This window comes from Larus michahellis, chromosome 10 (genome assembly GCF_964199755.1).
Source record: "Larus michahellis chromosome 10, bLarMic1.1, whole genome shotgun sequence".
In the NCBI taxonomy this organism is placed as follows: domain Eukaryota; kingdom Metazoa; phylum Chordata; class Aves; order Charadriiformes; family Laridae; genus Larus; species Larus michahellis.
The window spans coordinates 12,515,892-12,530,302 of NC_133905.1; the positions used below are offsets into that span (position 1 = coordinate 12,515,892).

General features: G+C 45.3%; 1 long non-coding RNA gene across 2 annotated transcripts in view; it reads left to right on the plus strand.

The window, feature by feature from the left end:
- Positions 1 to 10,862: 10,862 nt before the first annotated feature.
- LOC141749488 (uncharacterized) overlaps positions 10,863 to 14,411 on the plus strand; it is a 44,180-nt gene continuing 40,631 nt past the window's right edge. For both annotated transcript variants that reach the window (XR_012589368.1, XR_012589369.1), the window contains exon 1: positions 10,863 to 13,347. This is a non-coding gene — a long non-coding RNA (uncharacterized LOC141749488). The remainder of the gene's footprint in view (positions 13,348 to 14,411) is intronic.

Genomic DNA, 14,411 nt, shown 5'->3' on the forward strand with positions numbered 1-14,411 from the left:
TATTCTCCTCAGATTTAGGCTTTCTGTGTAGTCACAGTCTGATTCCATGTAATTTTTGTTTAATGCTTTGTTTCAGATAGTGTTTGTAAACTTTATATTCTGTTTTGGCGTCCAGAAGAGATAGCAGCAAAGTAATTTGGGTTCTACAGAAAACGTCTGCAAGCCAGCAAAAGGAAAAGTAGCTCTTGCAGGGTACCTGCTAAAGAATCACAGCACACGAGCTTTTAAAAATGCTGTGAAATAATATGCTTGCCTGGTTACTAAAGCTATTTGTGTTGGAATTGCTATTAAAATATTGAGTTAAAGTGTACATAAGCCATTTTTATTCCTTTTTATACTAAGCAAGTTGAAGTGATACAATTGGAATGATTTTTTGTTTCCATTTTGCTAACTGCTGAGGATATGGCATTCGCAATGACAGGGTATTTATTATTGTACTATTATGCACAGGCCAAAAATATGCTGGGAAGACATTGCCTCATGCTGTGCTGGGGGACAGGCCGGAATGGTAGATTGCCTGTGATTTTTTGGGATACACAGTAGAACTATTGTAGGCTTCGGTAGAAAATGGTTCTGTTGAAAGAAAATCAGGTGTTTGGGTTGTAGGGAGGACACAACCCCAGCCTGTGCCCTGGCGGCACAGAGGTACCTGCATCTTTGAGCGCGGGATCCCCCGGCTGTGCTGAGACCGCTTCCCCTGCGGGGTCGTTATTACAGGAGGGGACTATTTTATTAATTATCTGTGTTTCTGCCCCCAGCACCACTGTTAAGTGCAACATTTAGCCTTTTCAGCAAACTGCTGTGTGCACATAAATCCATTGACCTATGGCTTTGTGTGGGAGCTGGGGGGCTGAGATTGTGCCTGTCACACTCGACTGCCCGGGATCAGTCTCCACTGGCAGTTGGTACCTGGAAAAAGTGCTGTGGATGTTCCCATTCCTGTTACGTCCTTGCCTTTTGCAGTGGCCACAGGTACTGAGCAGGTCACCCATCCATTGCTCTCGGGGCTGTGGGAGGGTGTCCACATGTGCTGGTCTTTGCAGAGTGACTCAGAAGCGTTACGAAAGGTGGGCTAAAGCATGAAAAAGTCAACAGTTGTTGGATCATGGAAGGAAAAAAACACCCTCAGATAGCAAGGCTATCTGAGCTGTTTATTTGCATGATATATAAGGCTTAATTTCATACTGGTTACTGTGTAAAAAAGATCTCACCCAATAACCTTTTATTCCTTTATTCTTCTTTTTTCTTTCTCTTTTTTTTTTTTTTTTTTCCCCTGCAAACCTACTGATTTTCACTTTGCTGATTAGGCCATTTTGTGCATTTTTGTCTGTTCTCTCCAACACATCTCTCCTGTGTGTCCAACCCCCTTTTCCTCTCTCTGTCTCCGTGTACTCCCCATTGCGAATGCGAGCACTACAGATCAAGAGGACAATCAGCTGGAGAACAATATGACAGCAGGTGGGTATTATTCTCTCCCCTCAGCTGTGACTCAAATATGTGTCAGTCACCAAACAAAAACCTGTTTCAGCTTAGAGGCGAAACTAGATTGGTACACGGGTAAATCGGCAACAATAGATTTTTTTTTTTCCCCTCCACAAATGTGCATTTTTTTCTAATGCTGCTTTTATGAATCTGACTTCTAGCAGCTGTAACTTCTGTTCCTGGTGAATGTACATAGATTTTGTTCAACTAGATCAAGCAGTAATTACTGTGATGGAGCAGTTCAATACTGTACCGGGTTATGCATGCTGTTAATATTATGCCTTAGTAGTAGGACTGTGCTTGTCTTTATGGGGTGAGGAGTATAATCGGAAGATGGGAGAAGACGACTGTGTCAGAACAGGGTTAGACCAAAAAAGGTTTAAAAGACTTGCCAGGAAAGCAAGTTTGCCTTCAAACCATCAGTCTATCACACATGAGGACCTGAGTGAACTGGATCAACCTAATCCCACGTATAGCCTCTCCCTTGCTGTCTTAACACTGTCATAATTTTAACATAACAAATGCTGAACTCTCTCCTCTGGAACTGTTGCTGGTCAGAAGATGCACACTGTTGTCATGGTGCATTTTGGGTTTGATGTTGGATGGGGCAGGAGGCAATAGCATCCCACCATCCCACTGCAGTGTCTGGCACCACTGTGTCCATGAACATTACTCCCCTGTATCTGCGCTTTGTAACTTGGCTTCTTTTCATTTCCATGCCTTGTTTGTCCATGCAAATGGTACTGTCTCTCTGACATTCTGGTCTTTTCTTTCTGCCCGTATCTGTGCAACCTGCTTTTCCCCTTATGTTTGGATGACAGTGACCCCTTCTTGGGAACACCCACTGTGTCAACCTCCCTGTCCCACTCAGTGGAGCTGCCAAGGTGCTTTTCACTCTGGCTGCCCTTATCACCTCATCTCTACTTGCTCGCATTTTCCACTCCAACACACTCGGACTCCTTATTCTCCCTTTCATTTATCTTCAAAACTCTTCTCTTGTCTATTTTAATCATAGAATTTATCACATCTGCCTCCCCTTTCTCCCTCTTCATCAGTGCTGCTGCTTTTCTCCCATAGAAGGCTTTATACCTTGCTCACAAATACTTCTCTTGGAATTAATAGCTTGATTTCCTTCCTCCTCTCTAGTCCATGCCCTGGTGAATATTTGTTGATTTTACCTTATCTAAGGAGCATTTGATGTACATAAATAATCACCGGAGCATGGATTGAGACCCCATGCCTCCCCTTTCCTGGATGAATGTTTTGGAGAGGGACCAGACGATGAAGATAAAAAAAAATAAAAATTCACTCTGAATGGCAGAACAAATCTTCAGTTATCCTTTACAAAGTGAAATAGCTTCAGTACAGCCTGCAGGCTGGCGGCGAGGGCTGTCTTTTGGGAAACAGAAGGTATTTTGAGTCCAGCAGTAGAAAAGAGAGCACGGAGCCCAAATTGCCGAGCTATTAGGTGAAGTCAGCTCTGCTGTCCTGTCTCGCCTCCGCTGTAACATACCACTGATCCCTTTCCCTCTTCTCATGTTTTAAAGAAAGGTCTTTTCTCTGTGATACGAGGGGTTGGTTCAGACCTGCGTATCCTGAATGGAGCAGTTGGCTCCATATGCTCCACATCCAACATCTAAACCTCTTTCCCTGCTCAGTGTTTCCTCCTGGCTAAGCAGGCATCTCCTGCAGGTCAAGTTTTTTGGATCCCAGCTGTCCCTGTACAAGGCCTGTGTATTCTCTTGAATGAGTGGCTCAGGGCTGCAAAGCCCCGGGGAGAGCCCAGGTGGCCGAGTGTGTGTGGTGCAGTTCCTCCTCTGGGACAGCCAAGACCCGGATCCAGTCTGGATCCAGTTCATGTTCTGGATTCGGGGGACGCTTAATACCATCTGGAGCCTCATGGCTGTGGATCACAGAATTGTAGATGACGGTGTTTCCTGCATTACAGTAATGTTAGTCAGGTTAATTGCCTGGGTGGGTCTTAGCTTCTGGCTCTTGACTCCAAGGACCCAGCACAGGGCTGGGCACCCAGAGGCTTTTTCAGTGTCATCTGCTTGGTAATGGCAATGCTGCCTCTCCCCACACACCCGGCCTCACGTCAGTTGCTGTGTGGTCTTTGCCTGGTGTCCCTTTCCCCTCCCGGGACCAAACCCTGTTACTACTTTAAATCTGCAAGGGGGTAAGGAAGATTTCAGCTGCAGGGTCTGGACGTTAAGGCAGAGGTGCTCGTGGCTGGAGCCACACACATTGTTTTGAAGATCCACCTTCCGCTATCCGCTGTCTTCTGCTCTTATCTCTGCTTGACATTTTCGCTTTCCTCCATTGTGATCCTCAGCCTAAAATAATTGAAAAGCAATATAAACTGTCTTATTTGTCTTTGTCCAAGAGTACCAGCTTATTCTACCTTTAAATTCTCTGAGGACTTGAGGACAAATTTTTTCACAATACTCCTTTTTTTTTGGGTGAGCAGTATAAAGTTTTCTAATGTATATAAAACTTTTGATTGCTTTCTGCACTCTCAAAACAGACCATCATGCAACCCTCCAATCTTTCACTTCTTTATGGGATATCATCTTGTGGCTCTTCCATTTTAAGGATTATTTTTAAAGCAAGTGCTCCTTCTCTGCTGTACTTTCATCTTGCCAAAAGCTCGCTGCATCTTCTCTATGCCTCAGGCTCAGGACTTGGCATACCTTGTTTTTCTGTGATACCTTTTTTGGATCAAAGTAACTTCATCTTTAAAAATGGAATAGGTACTGAATTTGTTTTATTTTTATTAAGAGAATTAAAAAGTAGTAATCCCAGCAAAAAAAATCTAGATGGCACACATTGCAACTGAGTTATGCCCAATGTCAAGATTTTGAATTTTTGTTCCATTTCAGGTAGAAAGAATCCAAAATGTCAAATTCTCACGGAATGAGAAAAGCTTTTGGATATTTCTTTCTGAAAAAACACTTTACTAATTACTTGTATGTTTTACTTTCCTTGATCTTTTGTTTATATCAGCAATATGTTAACAGAAACTGGTGTCGTTTTTTGTTTGTTCTTGAACCTTGTCTCTAGTTTTAGCAAGGAATTTTAAATCATATATATATATATCGGCATCTTTGGTGCTCTGTAGTAAACAGCTTTATAATATTTTCCAAAGTAAATTGCCTTCTTACTAAAAATGGAACAATTTGGGGTATCATACCTCAAGGTTTTTTTTGGTTTGTGGTTTTTTTTCTTCATTTGCCCCTGGCTTTTATTGCATGAAAATACAAAACTCCAGGCTGACAGGGGATGAAGCTGGAGCAGTGGTTACTGTCCCTACCTCTCCCACCAGGTTCGGAAACCTCAGGAAGCTCCCTAAAAACTAAAATAAAAAATAATCCCAAATAGGTACCACAAAAAAAAAAAAAAAAACCCCAAAAAGAAAAAAACTCCCGAACCACCCAAAAAAGCCTTCTTGATCTTCAGCCTTCTTTCCTCCATCCAAACCTGTGAAGAGCTGATAAATCTCGCACAGTTTCTAGATGCCGAGTTTGACGAAGGAAGGAGCCGTGAGAACCTGCATCCTCACCAGCTCCTAGAAGTATGTGTACACTGCCGGTCTCTTACAGATTGCTATTTTTTTCTTTTGGTTTTTTTATTTAGAGATGGCTAAGCAGGATCTTTGCCCCATAAAGAACATGTTAAAAAGAGAAGCTGAAAATGAGCCAGGGAGCTATGAAGTGGAATAGCAAAATGGTGAGGTTTGTTAAGCACAAATAAAAGTACTTAGGAGTGCAGGAAGAAGACAACTATGTAAAATCAATCATTCAATCAACCAAACTACCATGTGCTTTAATGGCATTCATTCAGTCACTTAATAAAACCGTAAAATTAACAACTCAAATAATAAGTAAGTCGGCTCGAACAAGTGAGTTTTCAGCAGGAACATGGATAGCTAAAATAAGTTCAGCACAACAACGTGTCACAGCTGTGAACAACCCAGCCTGAGAAGTGATGTCTCTAACCCTTGAGTTGCTGGGAACTGGCAGTTACACTGGCCTGCATGGAGCCTCACAAACCACGGATATACATGTTTTGTGGGTTCAGAAGAGGAAGCAGCTGTGGAAATGGTGTGAGCTGTAAGGAAGGACGCAAGAGAAGGGCTGGAGGTCCCTGGGCACACCGAGAGCAAAGCCCAGAGGTGCAGAGCCATGGCTTTGCATGGTGCATTCATTGCATGGTGCAGGTTTGGTCCCAGGCCCATGTGCATGTGGGGTGCGGGGTGAGCGTGAGAGAGCAATAGGCATGTGGGATCAGCCACATTAGCAGGCTTCTCTGTGCTGTGCGTCGTGAAGACTGTTTAAAACTGGCTCAAAAAGGGGCTCAGATCCAAGAGAACAAAAGGTATTTTGGCTACTCTGCTTGGCATATGCTCCTGCGCGGGGACACAAAAAGCCTGGAGGCTGGACGGGAAGAGGTTGCAGTGATCTAAAGCCAGAGTTTAAAAAGAGGAGAGGGAAGAAGGGATGGCTTTTAGCAGAAAGTGGATTTGGTCAAAGTGGGGATACTGGTAGGAGCGAACAGAGGAGGAGTGGAGATAACCTTTGGTGAATTTCCTTTGGTGCAGGGGAGCCTTTGAAACTGGCCATACGGTTGTGCTGCCAACTTCCATAATGTATGTTTGAGCCCTGCAATACCTTGCATTTTCTTAACTCCCGTGTTCTCTGACTGATGTGATTGGGTGGGGAATTCGGTGTTATTTTTAAGCATGTTTTTAACTCTCATACTAGGCAAAAACCTGAACAAGGTAGTCTAAAGCCAGAAGGCAAATTTAGAGAAACTGAAAAGAATTTAGCTAAAATTCTCCTAATTTGGGGGCTTTATTCATGTTTTTTTAGTTTTTAATTTCACCATTTGGTCTTTATGCAGCCCTCCTGTTTTACCCATGCAACATCCATTTGACTGTAATTATAGTCGTGTTGTTTAGTTTTCATACACCCCCTCAGACATTCTTTTGGCAAGGGGAATTTTAAATATAAAGCGAGAGTTAATCAGCAGCCAGATTGAAGTATTGTGGAAAGATATCGAAACTGCTTGATATTTGTAAGAACTCTGGTGGCTGCTTTATGTGCATTTTATACCATGCTGTGCTTGATGACCTTGTAATGATGAAGTCTGAAGGGAAACGGGGACTGAATCATCACTTGTGAGACTGATGGTTTCAGCGGAGGCTGATGCTCTGAGCACGGTCACGGAGAAATAGCTGTTGTTCAAAGGTCAGTATGTGGGTTTGGCACGAGGCCCAAATACCTCAAAACATCTGCAAAGCTGCTGTGATCGCCGCTGATCAGCGGGACAAGGGAAGAGGTGTGGGGATCTGGAGCCAAATGTGGTCCTTTGCAGCCACTTTGCCCTCGCGTGGCTGCGTTTCTGAGAGCCCTGCTACTCCCACCCACTGCTCTGAGGATGTCCCAGGTGTGACGTTAACTAGAAACTGTGTCATTAGCTGATCAGAGTTGGGATTACTGCAGAAATTGAAATCAAAGGCAGGGGTGTGTGTTGTGTTACAGTGGGGAGTTGAGGAAATGGGTCCCAAATCCCAGTGGAGGTTCAGGCACCCAACCTCAGCTGATCTACAGGTAGGTCCCAACCCCTCTGTGAGAGCAAAGCATTACCCCTAGATGCTCTGCCTGTAATTTTCTCATGAGCACATGGCATTTAGAATTACCCATGTGGGTAATGAGGGTAATGAGACACTCAGGTACCAAATGGAGCTCAGTCTCATAAACCAGCCCTTGATTCTGGCATCTTTGGGAGCTTTATGTTGCCGAGTGCCACACTCCCCCACATCAAGTGAAATGGCTGTTTTATCCTGGACCGCAGGCGGCAGCCTCGACCTTTCCTGGCATCCAACATGTTCCCAGCATTTTTCAGATCTCTCCCTTGAGCTGCCAAAATTGTCTGATAACATGATGTTGCCTCCAAACTCTGCCATGCAGATGAGCTTCCAGCCTCCCAGGTGCCTGCCTGAAGGCTGTACTGTCCTTCCTGGTGCCAACTTCTCCATCCCCTAGCCCTGAAGTCCAAAACCCTCCCGTTGCTTCCTGAAGCCCCATGCAGGGAAAGCTTTGCACGTGCTGAGCCCTTTGTCTCCGACACAACCCAACACAGGCAGCAGGGCGGGCATTTGGGCAGGGGGATGTATTGCTGGTGCAGCAGGGTGGACCTGGCAGCATCCCAGGGAGAAAGTGAGGGCAGGGAATTGGGAAGAGAGTCCCCACAGCTGCCAGCGATGTGCCCGGAGGGAGACCAGCTGCTCTGATGGGCAGCTGCTGGGGAAGGAGTCCAAGTCCCAGACAGCCCCTGGGAAAGGCAAAGATGCATCACCCTGAAGGGTCATCTGTGGTGATGCCGGCTACTCTCTGGCTTTGAGGTAAAAACAGCCTGTTTTTCCTGTTTTTCAAAAGATACCTGAAATATTTTGGACACTCGCTTATATACGTAGCTTTTAGCTGCTCTGGATACTGTGGCTTAATTACTCTGGATTACACTGTTAAGTAATTAGAGCTATCTTGTTTACTAGCAAATTTTTTGTTTGTTGCTCCAAGGGGATTTGTTTTATATTAAATTAAGTACCCAGGGCAAGTAGCATCCAAATGCCAGCAAAGAATTGGTTTTGTTTGTTTTGCCTCTGGGCGGTTTTGAGATGTTTCCAGAATGGACACTACTAACTGTCTCTTGGTTTAAAATCCCTCTTTCCCAAAACAGAAGCTTGCTTGCTTTTTTTTTTTTTTAATGTTTTCTCTTTAATTCTGTGTTGCCTGAACTGTACTTGGATATACTTCCAAGCTGAAGCTTGACTTAAAATCTTTGACTTTACCCCTGCACTACTTGGATAACATGCGATGAGATTTGCTTCCCCCTTGGGATGTGTGTTGTTAGTTCTTCTATCAATATATCCAGTTGACTAGTTCGTTGTGTTTTGGGATCACTATTGCAGGCGCAACTGCTCAGAATCTCTTTGATGAGATTTGTGGGGAACAGAGGAAGGTAAAGGGAAGGCCAGGAGTCAAATCATAACAGTCAAAATTGTTTTTTATGAAGGTTGTGGGTGGAGAGGAGAGTCCTGCTCCCACCTCACTGCCCTTGCAGGACGGTGTCCCTCTGCGCCATTGGGGTGGTCTTGCTTGTGTTAGTAATTGATTGTGAGGAATGGATGAGTTAGGGCATAGGGAGGTGATTATGTGGCAGAGCAATTCTGTATTGGTGCCCTGGTAGGGGCTCCCCATGGTTTCATGGAGCTCTGCATGCACCTCCTCTTCGGGCTGGGATCACAAACCTCTGCCTTCACTTCCCTGCTCCTGAAGGACATTGGGCTCCTTCAGCCTCCTCCCATCCTTATGCAGAATTAGAGCAGTCATTAAAATATTAATATTTTTTGAAGAACCCAATTTTTTGTCACCCAGGCAGCTCTAACTACAGCTCTCTGTTGACAAAAGCTGTACAAATATATTTTGTCAAGAATGTATTTTATTTTAGATAAAGAGAAAAAACAATGCAAGAAAAAGAGTTGTCTCCAGAAAGGCTTGTGTCCCTCACTTACAATGATCTGTGCAGAAAACAATGTGAGAATAATATGTCCACCCTTTTCTGCTAAGGTCAGAAGCTGGGCTTTTATAGCAGGCGCAATAAATGAATCAAAGACATAATATTGACGTAGTGGAATAGGAACAAAAATATTGCAATACCATGTAAGACCTCCTTTCCCTTGCAGTGGCCAGCACCAGCTGCTTCTGAGAAAAACATGGGGGAATCTATAGGGGATTTTTTTTTTCTCCTCCCACGTGGAAATTTGTGTCACCTATTTTTTTTTTTTCAGTCCTCTGCAGTATCTATTTAGATGCCTGGGAAGGGGGAGAAAGGCATGTCCTACTCTGTTAAGACTTGGCAGGGAGTTGAGAGTTTTATAAGCAATGTGCTTACTCACTCAATTATTTGTAGCCTGGTATTACCAGGCTGCTTTGCTTTATTTAATGTATGATACTGACTCCTTCCCCATCCAGCTGTGAAGCTGCTCTCTGGTGGAGCTGGGCTTGTGGGGCTTTGCTGGGAGGAGCTGCCGTCTCCGGGCTGCTGCCAAATGGCAAGAGCACTGCCAATTAGGTACCAGTGATAACTCTTCCTTGTCCCCTTGAAAGAATTTTCCCACTCTCAGGTGTAGTTTTCTGGGTTCTGGATCCCACTGATGTAGTTGTTAGAGCTCCCGAGCAAAGTCCTGGAGAATTACTGTGGCTCTGCTGAGCTGGGATAACTGATTGCCTGTGTCCTCTGCCCGTGACAAATACAGGCTCGTACCCCAGTGAAATACGTTCATGCTAACACATTTTTCTTAATTTGCATTGGGCTAAAAGTGGTGGTACAGGCAGCTTAGTGAAATGTAGTTGCTTGTTAATCCATGGCAGCTTAATCATGTGTCTGGGCACTAGCTGTACTGGTTGGGTAATTTACCATGGCAGATATTTGTTGCGTTTATGGTTTTCAGACAACTGATGCTGTTTAGCTGGAAGATAAACATTTCAAAACCACACAATGATTTAGGAGCCGTGGGCAAAATGTACGGGAGTTGGGTATCTAAACTTGTTTAAAGATCTTGCTGCATATTCCTATTTCTAAAATGTGGCAGCGGGCCAGTTTTCATAGATATTTAAATACTGACAGATGCACTCCGAATAAAAATCCTACTAGGTGATTATCTGCATCCTTAGACTTCTAAATACTTTTATATATCTAGCATTTAAAAGCTTAATTTTCCAGTCCTCTTTATTTGAAATCATTTAATGAGTCCACGTTCCTTTTAACAACTTAAGATCTTAGTTCATACAGGTATTTCTGAAAAAAAGGTTAAATATCATAATCATCAGGAAAAGACCTTAAAATTGTATTTATTTGAATGGGCTTTTTGAAAACAGTTCCCCTTTCTGTAGCAGAGAAATTCTTAAAAGTACATCTGTGTAGAGCGATACTGAGAAATAAAGAACGTTTCTGCCAACTTCGTGGCAAAATGAACAACGTCTGCTTTTTCCCTAGAGGTAAAGAGCAGAGATGTGCGAGCTTGGGTGCTGTCTTAGGGCTCTCCAGTGCCAACAGATCCACCACTGGAAAGTTGCCGTGGACAGAACTGGGATGAGGGTGATGCCCCCCTGGGATGCTGGTGGTGGAGGTGTACCGCTGCACTGCCCAGAGCTGCCGAAATGGCCAAGGCTGGACCCGCTCTTGCGAAAAGTTTTCTTTGCGTTTGGTGCCAAGAGGAGGATTTGCTCCAGAGAGGCAAAAAAAGCTGAAGTTGGAGAAACCCAAGTGTTTTGGGCTGGATGGTTTTACACGTCTTTTCTGATTGGTGGGTTGGGAGAGGGCTGTCTTTGACACCATGCTATAAACTCCTGCACAGCCCTGTCTGTGAATTGCAGTAGATTGTTACTAACACTAAGCAGAGAGAAATGTGACTTTTTTATTGTTGTTTATTTTTTAATCAACCCTGTGTTAAGCCTGTGCATACCTCTGTCATCAGAGACCCTCTTCCTTTTGCACTTAATGGCATTTCTGCTGCCAACCCGAAGATTGACTGTACAGGGCTGGCATTTTTCCAGCGTCAGTTTTCCTTCTTGTCAGCTTTTCTCTTTTTTCTTTCTTCCTTTTTTTTTTTTTTCCCCTCTTTGGTGACAATATTTCTCTGTTTAGCTTCTATCCACGCTAGACTCTTCCATGCCGAAAACCCTGCGCAGGGACTTTGCTGCGCATGCTAAGGAGAGATAGCAAAGCATGCTTGAAAGTGGCTTTAAATACTCAAACACATGGGAGACATTAGCTAGCAAAGGAGACGTTTTACTGTAAAGTAATCTACAGTTCAGTGAATTTATGGAAAAAAATTTGCCTGCAAGTGAGGCTGGAAAAGGTATAAAAGCGAAGGAGGGGTTTGCCAGGGGAAAAGTGCATAAAATGGCTACTCTGGGGAAGGCAGAGCGTGAGGTAGCAGCGCAGCAGGACGGGGTGAGGGAAATACACACCTGTGCCCCTATTTAGTCGCGTCTATTAGATGTATCTTTAGCACCATTTTGCTTTTTATTCCTCTAGGTCATGCAAAGATCTTCTGCTCAGTGGAGTGGGAGCTGTGGGAGGGCAAGGGCTGGCAGGTGATTAGTGTCCTGTGCAGCGAAGCAGGGTCCGTACCAGCGCTGCCCACTGGAGATGGGCTGGTAGAGAGCCAGGGGTGATGCACAAGCTAGGTCAGGAACAACAGACACGAGGACACAAGGCACAGATTTTCTGCTTTATTTCGTTACACATTCATACATCAGAGCCATTCATTCATATATCAGGGTCCAGGCACTTCTTTTTTTCCTTTATAACAGCTATAGCAGTGTTTGCTGTTGGGCTGGTAGCCCAGGCAGCTCAGATCTTCATGGCTTCTGATGCCTGTGCCAGTAGACTGAAGGATGCTTGTACGTCCTGCTGACTGAGCAGTCACGCACCGCTCATGGTGTCCACACACACACATACTTACTCCTGAGCACGCTCCATCCTTCAGGCTTGACCCTAGGTTTCCTGCAGCAGAGTCTCAGGCGTTGGATTTTATAAAATAATTAATTTAATTGAAAGGTACAGCAGCAAGAACAGCCCTGGCTGGGTGCCTCCAAAGAGACAGACCCCCAACAAAGAAATCCCTGGGCAATGCTACCCTTGTGATCCACACACCCACCCCTCATTGGCCCTTCACGTGCTGTCCACACATCTTTTAGTGCAATGCTGATTTTTGGTTTGGGGTCTTCTAACATCTTATTGGATTCTTTTTCTGTGTCCAGGCAGGCAGGCTCTTATCTTGTTGATTTTCTGTTTCAGCCGGGGGTTGGAGCCTCCCTGCCTTCTGGTTTCCATTCCTTGTGCACCTGCCCTTGTTGGCAGAATGTGGAGAACCGAAGAGTCCTGGGCTTGGGAGAAACACTGCCAAAACATCAGTGTGACATCAAACACTTTTCCATGCTAAAAGACTGAACACAGCACCGTACCAGCTGCTAGGAAAATTACTAAGAAGAATAACTTTCTCACAGCCTAAAGGCTTCAGCAAATCTAGCTACTCGTGCTAAGTAAAGCGAGGCAAACAGCATCTCCTTCCTGTTGTGTTGTTTGTATGGCAAGCTTGGGACTTGGACAAGATCTGGACAGAGGATCTAGCTCCTGTGTAGGTCCTGGATGTGGGAGGCTTTTAGGGTCTGTTGTGTCCGCAGGGCTGGAGCGTGTCTGGCTTTTCTGCAGCCCGAGCCTGAGCTGCTGTCCTGGCACAGGGCATGGGGTTTGCAGCTTGCGCATCGTCAGCTGGAGTGGAAACCTGATGTCCTCACCACGTGCAGACCACCGACCGCGGGGACAGCAGCTAGAAATGATAATAAGGCATCTAGGGGAAATGGAAAATGGGAGCACCTTTCAGGTTTTAAAGATGAAAGGTCTGAATACCGCTTGTTCCCGAGTTTTTCTACCTGCGTCAGACAAAGTAGCGAGCAGGCTGACAGCCTGAGCTCAGAAGACACTGTGAGCTGTCAGCATGTTAATTCACTCAGCCAGAAAAAAAAAAAAAAAGAAAAAAAAGAAAGTCTGGCTTGGACGTTTACCTCAGACCTTTCTGACTTTGCTTTATTCCGCAGGGCAGCCTGTCCGGAGCTGCACGGTGCTGGTTCAGGCTCAGCGTGAGCAGCTGCGGCTCTCCTGTCTTGACAGAGTTCGTGTTTCCCCGTGATCAGATTTGGCCCCGTCTCCCCCAGCGCCGTGCCGTATGATAGCTGCAGGCGGGAGACATGCTGTTTAGATGACACCGAGTTGTTTTCTACGAAAGGCGCTGTGGTAAGTGCTAGCAGCTTTATTGGATGAAATTAAATGTATATCATCCTAAATGATGACGGTTTGTAGGTCTTTACTTTGGCACGTTATGGAATTTATGGGGTGTAAAACAATTTCAGAATCGACAGCGCAGAGATCAGAAAACACTGTCGTACGTTTGGAAATGCAAAGCGACGTGCGAGCGTTGTGCTGGGAGAGGTGCTGCCGGCGCCTTCCCCAGCTGTGAGGGAAAGCGGAATTGTTGTGGCAAATGGTGATAGCCCCGGTGCTCTGCCAGCTCGCCAGTGGAGCAGCTTGGTCAGTGCCTGTGAATCACCCACTGAATGATTCAGCTTTTAATTGGGTGCAAGTGCTTAATAGCCCTATATGGTTATGTAAATGTCATGTAAACAGAATCAAACTCCAGTAATTGGAGGGAGCAGCAGCAGCAGCTATGATTAGATCGGTTTACATCCAAACAAATAATTGCCTGAGCGCTGGTTTAGCGAGTTCACACCCCGTTCGCGGGGTTTGCACATCCGATGGGTTTCGGTATTTGCAGCCACGGTGGTTGATGGCATCTGGGTCTGCTCCCAGGTCCTCCTTCCCCATCTAGTTCTCCCTCTTACAAAGCCAGCATTGGGGATAGCGTTCCTCTGTCGGACACACACAGACCTATTCTGGACCCAGATGCTGGAAAAGTGAAGTTTGCAGCCTTTTGGAGAGCGTGGTTGTCTCCTCCATGCTGCTGTTCCTCATTTGGAGGACAGGGAGGGGGCTGCCCTCACCGGGGAGCCAAGGGATCCTGGGGCAGGCGTGCTGGGGGGGCTGAGGCTGGGACACCAACGTACGCTGTGTCCGGGTCAATTCCTGTCTAGTTTTAACACCCATTCATTCACCTCTTGCCTTTCCAGATTCCTTCTTGGCCTTGTCTCTGTAATTTAGGGGAGAAAAACAATTATAAACTGATGGAAGACGGTCTTTGGGGGATGAGGTCTCTGCTGCAGGTGCTCCTGAGGGTGGGAATTTCTCTCTTGCACTTGGTTCAGTTGATAAAGTAATGAGTTCCCTCTAGTACTGCATGGGTG